Source organism: Chrysochloris asiatica, unplaced genomic scaffold (genome assembly GCF_000296735.1).
Source record: "Chrysochloris asiatica unplaced genomic scaffold, ChrAsi1.0 scaffold00047, whole genome shotgun sequence".
In the NCBI taxonomy this organism is placed as follows: Eukaryota; Metazoa; Chordata; class Mammalia; order Afrosoricida; family Chrysochloridae; genus Chrysochloris; species Chrysochloris asiatica.
The window spans coordinates 11,048,886-11,056,813 of NW_006408565.1; the positions used below are offsets into that span (position 1 = coordinate 11,048,886).

Genomic DNA, 7,928 nt, shown 5'->3' on the forward strand with positions numbered 1-7,928 from the left:
GTGTGGCGGCGGTAGTGAGGTTGGCCCAGGATCGGACATTGTTTCGTTCTGCTGTGCATGGGGTCGCTATGAGTCGGTTCCGAATCGATGGCACCTGACAACAACAACAACATGCATAAGAGATATTGGCTTGTAGTGGGTTTTTTTCTTATGATTTTCTCTTTTGGGTATTAGGGTTGTTTGCTTCATAGAATACATTAGGGAGCATTCCTTCCTTCTTTATATTTTGTAGAGTTTAAACAGTATTGGTGTCAATTCTCCTCTAAATGTTAGGGAGAATTCCCAAGTGAAGCCAACTGTTTCAGACTTTTTTTTTGTTGATCATTGGTTTAATCTCTTCACTTATATGAGTCTGTTGAGATTTTCTATTTCCTCTTGAGTCAGTTTGTGTAGATTACGTGCTTTTAAGAATTTATCCATTTCATCTAGTTTACCCAGTTTTTTCCATATTATGACATTCTGTCATAATTATTTATATTGGATTAGCTGTAATGTCCCTTTTATTTTAGTTACTTGCATCTTTTCTCTGATTGTTGTTGTCAATCTAGCTAAAGAATTGTTAATTTTATTGATCTTTTCAAAGAACCAGGTACTGGTTTTATTGATCCTCTCTATTTTTCTGTTTTCAATTTCATGTATTTATACTCTGATATTTATTATTTCCTTTTTTCTGGTAGATTTAGTCATAGTTTGCTCTTCTCTATCTAATTCCTGGAGTTATTAAGTTAGGCTGCTAATGTGATATATTTTTTCTTCTTTTATGCAGCCATTTGTTGCTGTAAGTTCCCCTCTGAATACTGATTTTGCAACATCCTGTAAGTTTTGGTGTGTTGTATCTAAATTTGAATTTGACTCTAATACATTTATGATTTCTTTTATGATCCATTGGTAGTTTAATAGTATGTTGTTTAATTTCCATATGTTTGTGTGTTTTCCAGGTGTTATTTTTTTTTCTGTCCTTGATGTCTAGCTACACTTTGTTGTAGTCAGAGAAAATACTTTGCATGATTTCAATTATTAGGACTTCCTTTGTCACTTAAGATGTGATCTATCCTGGAGAATGATCCTTGCACACTGAGTAGAATGTATATTGTATTGTTTATTGTTTTGGGGTAGAGAGTTCTATGTCTGTCTGTCTATTAAATCTAGTTAGTTCCTAATGCCATACAGGTCCTCTGCTTGTTGATCTTTTTTCCAGATGATCTGTCTAATATTGATAGTGGTGTATTGCATTCTCCAACTATTATTATAGTACATCTTTTTCTCCCTTCTGTTTTATATATTTAGGTGCCCTGATGTTGGGTGCATATATGTTTATGATTGTTAAATCTTCTTGATTCTGTCTTTACTTTGCTTGATATTAATATCACTACTTTTCTTGCTATAAGAAACATTCTATGATGGTTCCCAGGGATAGGAGGGAAGGGAAAATTGTTCATGGGGTAGAGCATAGACACATATTAACTTAGGTGATGGAGAAGGCAATATACAACAAGAAGGAGGTTGCTTAGGAAAGGTGAAGGTAGTGGAAGACACAGGGAGGAGTGCAAGAGTTAAAGAGAATAGAGGTTTTTGTTGTTGTTCTTAGGTACCATTGAGTTGGTTCCAACACATAGCGAGCTTATGTACAACAAAACAAAGCACTGCCCAGAGTTGTACCATCCTCACAATTGCTGTTATACTTGAGCCACTGTGGCAATCCATCTTTTTTTGGGAGGTCTCCCTTTTTTTTTCACTAACTCTCCACTTTATCAAGCATGATATCCTTCTCCAGGAACTGGTCCCTCCTAATAATATGTCAGAAATATGAGAGACGAAGTCTTGCCATCCTGGTTTCTAAGGAAAATTCTGACTGCACTTCATCCAACACAAATTTGTTTGTTCTTCTAGAACTCTATGGTACTTTTAGTATTCTTCTTCAACACCATAACTCAAATGCATCAATTCTTCTTCAGTCTTTCTTACTCATTATTCAATTGTTAACTGAAGGTACATAGAAGGAAATGCAATCATTGTAATGACACAAAGTGTATGATTTGTTGAATGTGGAACTGATGATCTGTTTTCTCAGTCTTCATTCATTAAAAAAAAAAAAAAAAAAAAAGATTACTACTCCAGTGTTTTTTCATTATTATTTTCATGGAATATTTTCTCCATCCTGTAACTTTCAACCTATTTGTGTCCTTGGGCTTTAGGTGTGTCTCTTGTAAACAGCATATAATTGTATAATGTTTTTAAATTCATTTAACCACTTTCTGCTTTTCTACTGGAGTATTTGGTCCATTTACATTCACTGTAATTACTGATAAAAAATGACTTACTTCTGCTGTATTGTAATTAGTTTTTTGTGTGTCTTAAGCTTTCTTTGTCTTTTTCCTTTAGTACTGCTTGCATTTCTATTTTGTCGGTTTATTGTAGTAGCCTTTTTGGTTTCTTTCTCTTTCCTTTCATGTATGCAGTCTATTATTTGGCTGAATGGTGATCTACAGAAATAGCTTCTAATCTAAGTTCAAGGGCTATGTTAGGATGATAGATTCAGGGATTCCTCTAGTCTTGATTGGTCTGGAATTTGAATTTTATTTTACATTTTTTCTCCCCGTTTTATCCAGGACCTCATATTATGTCCCTGGTTGAAATAATAGGTAGTGATATCTGGGCACCATCAAATTCTGGTCACAGATTTAAAAATCTGGTCACAGATTATAAAAGGTTGTGACTCATGTGGGCTATTTGTCCTATGAACTAGTTTCTTCTTTGAGCCTTTGATTACCTTCATTCTCTTTTGCTCCATCTGAGTAGAGACTAACAGTTGAATTAATGAATCATTTTTATTTGTAAGTTGTAGAAACCTCTTCAGGAGGATTTCAGTAGAAAAGGATTTAAAAAAAAAAAAGTTTATTGTGAATGGAGTGAAGATTTACAGATAAGATCCTCAATTTTACATTCAACAAATCATACACCTTGTTTCATCTCAATGATTGCAATCCCCTCCATGCAACAACAGTTATCCCACTGCTCCCTATGGTTCCTATTTCCATTCTACCCATTTCCCTTAGGAAAATGTTGAGGACTCACCATTCCATGGTGAGCATACATTACTAGTGTTGTTGTCCCCCTATACCCTATATATCTACCTACTGCTTGGCTGAAAACATAACCATGAGGGTGAGTTCCTTTACAAGCCTGAAAGGTGGTCAGGGGTCATAGTCTCAGGTTCCTCCAGTCTATTTCTGACCAGTAAATCCAGTCTTCTTATTAAAAAAAAAAAAATGTGTTTTGTTCCACATTTTCTCCAACTCTATCTGGGCTCCTCTAATGTGATCCTTTTCAGAGCATTTGGTAGTGGTAACCAGGCACCATCTAGTTCTTCTGGTCTCAGAGTCATGGAGACTGATGTTTACATGTTCCATTAGTCTACTGGGCTAATTGATTCCAAGTCTCTTCGATTCTTATCACTCTTCTTTCTTCCACACTTGGAAAGACCAATAGTTGCACTTTGGCTGGCTACTTATGAACTTTCAGGATACCAGATGTTACTCACCAGTGTAGAATGCTAAAACAAATGGAAGAAATGAGACGGTAAAAGAGCTGAATAGAAAATTTCAAAGGACCGCTCAAGAAAACAAACTCAAATATTATAACGAAATGGGCAAAGACCTGGAGTTAGAAAACCAACAGGGAAGAACATGCTCAGCATTTCTCAAGCTGAGGGAACTGAAGAAAAATTCAAGTCTCTACTTGAAATATTGAAGGATTCTGTGTGGCACTGTGGGTTAATGTGCTGGACTGCAAAGTCAGTTTGAACCACAAGATCGGCAATTCAAGTTCATCAGCTGCTCCTCAGAAACCCTATTCAGGGTCTCCGTGGGTCAGAACTGACTCAATGGCACTTAATAACAACAACAAATGGGCAAATTGTTGAATGATACAGAAAGCACTGAAAGAAGATGGAAGGAATACAATACCAAAAGGAAATTGCTGGTGTTCAACTATTTCAAGAGGTAGCATGTGATCAAGAGCCAACAATCCTGAATGAAGAAGTCCAAGGTGCATTGAAGGCATTGGCAAAGAACAAGGCACCTGAAATTGATTAAATACAAATGGAAATATTTCAACAAACTGATGTGGCATTGGGGGCACTCACTCACCTATGCCAAGAAATTTGGAAGACAGCTACCGGGCCAACTGATTGGAAGAAATCCATATTTGTGCCCATTCCAAAGAGAGGTGAATCAATGAAATGTGGAAATCATTGGATAGTATCATTAATATTGCATGCATGTAAAAGGTAAAAACGGCTACAACGTACATTAACAGAAAGTGCCAGAAGTTCAAGCCAGATTGAGATGAGGATGTGGAATGAGGGATAGCATTGCCTATGTCAGATGGATCTTGGCTGAAAGCAGAGAATGCTAGAAAGATGTTTATCTGTGCTTTATTGGCTATGCAAAGACTTTTGATTGTGTGGATCATGACAAGCTATGGACAACATTATAGAGAATGAATAGACTAACAGACAGTTGTTTGAACAGATCAAGGGAACACTGAATGGTTTAAAATTAGGAAAGGTGTGTGTCAGGGTTGTATTCTTTCACCATACTTATTTAATCTGTATGCTGAGCAAATAATCTGAGAAGTTGGGTTATATGAAGAAAAACGGGCATCAGGATTGGAGGAAGACTCATTAACAATCTGCAATATGCAAATGATACAATCTTGCTTGCTTAAAATGAAGAGGACTTAAAATACTTACTGATGTAGTTCAACGACTACAGCCTTCGGTATGGGTTGCACCTCACTGTAAAGAAAACCAAAGTCCTCACCACTGTACTAATAAAAAACATCATGATAAATGGAGAAAAGATTAAAATTGTCAAAGACTTCATTTTGCTCGGATCAACCATCAACATTTATGGAAGCAGGCAGTTGAGAACTCAAACAATGTATTACATTAGGTAAATCTGCTGCACAAGACCTCTTTAAAGTGTCCAAGAGCAAAAATGTCAGTCTGAGGACTAAAATATGCCTAACCCAAGCCAGAGTATTTTCAATTGCTTCACATGCATGTGAAAGTTGGACGATGAATAAGGAAGAATGTAGAAGAATTGATGCATTTGAGTTATGGTGTTGGAGGAGAATATTAAAAGTACCATGGACTGCCAAAGGAACAAACAAATCTGTGTTGAAAGTACAGCCAGAATGCTCCTTGGAAGCCAGGTTGGCCAGACTTTGTCTCTCATACTTGGGATATATTATGAAGAGGAACCAGTTCCTGGAGAAGGACATTACACTTGGTAAAGTAGAGGGTCAAAGAAAAAGAGGAAGACCCATAACGAGATTGATTGGCACAGTGGAAACAGCAATGGGCTCAAGTGTAGCAACGATTGTGGGGTTGTCACAGGATGGGGCAGTGTTTTGGTCTGCTGTGCATAGGGTCACTGTGAGTCGGTACCAACTCAATGGCACCTAACAACAACAACACCCACTTAAGTAGGATGTAGAACATTGTCTCTGTCGACTCTGTTATGCCAACTGACCATAGTGTCCCCTGAGACTATGGTCCTGAGCCCCCAGGTCCAGCAACTCATTACTTAAGATATTTGCTAATAGTTGTGTTTGCAGGAAAGGATAAATGCCCAGGTGCAAATATCTTGTTCAAACTCATATGTTTGTGGAGTCCTGGTATGGCGTTGCGGGATAATGCACTGGACTGCAATGTCTATTTGAGTCACAAGGTCGGCGGTTTAAGCTCACCAGCCGCTCCTCAGAAACCCATACAGGGTCACTATGATTTGGAACCAACTCAACAACACTCAGCAACAACAACATATATATTATCTCAGTGCATGTATCTACACACAGAACACTGTTGTTCCAAGTTTGTGTGTATGTTACTATTTACCTGTCTCTTAAACCCATGCACACCTCCCTGTGTCTTTACCTGTCTTCATCATTCTTGTGCTACTCTCCCTCTTCTTGTATATAGTCCTCTCCCTTGTATATTACCCTCTCTGTCACCCGAGCTAATGTGTGTCTACCCTCTAGCTGGTGATTTATTCTTCTATCCCTCCCACCTCTGGTAACCATCAAACCATGTTTCTTTTAGTATGAAAACCTTTTCTTAAGTTTTTACAATAATAGTCTCGTACAGTATTTGTCCTGTTATGATTGACTAATTTCACTCAACATATTATTCTTCAGGAAGTCCTGGTGTGGCGCTGTGGGTTAATGCACCAGACTGCAAAGCCGTTTGAACTGCAGGGACGGTGGTTCAAGTTCACCAGCTGCTCCTCGGAAACCCTGTACAGGGTCACTATGGGTCGGAATCGACTCGATGGCACTTAACAACAACAGTGTTCTCCAGGTTCATCCATGTTATGAGGTGCTTGGCAGATTCATCATTATTCTTCAACATTGCCTAGCATTCCATTTGGTGTATGTACCAAAGTTTATCTATTCTTCCATTTATGGGCATTTAGGCAATGTTTTTGCTATTGTGAATAATGCTGGCTCGTATTTCTTGTGGGTATATACCAAGTAGAGGGATTGTTTGGTCATATGGTATTTCTATTTCTAACTTTCTGAGGAAGTGCAGTACGGTTTTCAGGAGTGGTTGAACTATTTTATAGTCCCACCAGCAATGTAGGAGGGTCCAAGTCTCTCCATGCTCTCACTAACATCTGTTGTTTTGTTTTTGTTTTTAACTTTGTGATTAGTGCTACTGTGAGATGAGATCTCATTATTGTTTTGATTTGCATCTTTTTAAAGGCTAATGGAGTACTGGTGTGGCACTGTGGGTTAAAGGGCTGGACTGCAAGTCAGTTTGCTTGGCAAGGTCGGTGGTTCAAGCTCACTAGCCGCTCTTTGGAAACTGTGCAGGGTCAGTATGAGTCAAAACTGATTTGACAGCACTTAACAACAATAACAATGGCTAATCAGAGACCTGGTGTGGCGATGCAGGATAATGCACTGGATTGCAAGGTCCGTTTGAACCACAAGGTCAGTGGTCAAACCCACCAACTGCTCCTCAGAAACCCTGTACAGGGTAGCTATACATCGAACCGACTCATCAGCAGTTAACAACAACAATGGCTAATGATTGTGAACATTTATTCATATGTTTGTTGGCTGCCTGAATGTCTTCCATGGTGAAGTATCTGTTCATATTCTATGTCCATTTTTCAATTGGGTTGTTTGTCTTTTTCTTATAGAGGTGTTGCAATTTTCTATAAATTTTAGATATTAGTTCCTTGTCTGATACATAGTTTCAAAAAAGTTTTTCCCAGTCTGTGGGTTTCCTCGTTACTCTATTTTTTTTTATTTTTTTTTTTTTCATTTTTCCTCTTCTGGTTAAATCTTTTGATGCACATAAGTGTTTAATTTTTAGGGGGTCCCAGCCATCTATTTTGTCTCTACTGTTTGCTAGAAAAGTAATTTATTGAAAATATGTTGGGAACCTCACAGAAAGTCTAGGAAGCCCACTGAGCCAGGCTTGGAGAAAGGGCTGGATTTAGGGAGGTTGGGAGCAGCCAGGGCCACAGCCAAAGACCAGTGCATTCAGAACTCTGTGGCTACCTCTGGACTCCTTTCTTTCATCTGCTGCCCTGGGAGCCAGATGCAGCTCATTACCATTTTCAGAGTGGAGTCTCCATTAGCTTGCTTCTCAGGACTACTGTTTTCTGGTCTATATTTAGGGCGAGAACTTCGACTGGCTTAGGTTATGTCATGTGTCCACAATGTGTGCAGGAGGTCAGAGGCAAGCATCTGGACATTTTGACTTCAATAGTAAGTAGGAGGTACCCTCTGTTTCTTTCAAGACTCAGATGAGAGAAAGGTCCAGATGATGAGCATTCAGTTTTGATTTATAGCAACCCTGTATTGGCTTTGTGAGGAGTGGTTGGTGAATTTGAATTGCTGACCTTGCAGTT

General features: G+C 38.4%; 1 pseudogene; it reads left to right on the forward strand.

Moving 5' to 3' along the window:
• Nucleotides 1-7,717, forward strand: part of LOC102834670 — a 39,406-nt pseudogene extending 31,689 nt beyond the window's left edge.
• The last annotated feature ends 211 nt before the right edge of the window (nt 7,718-7,928 follow it).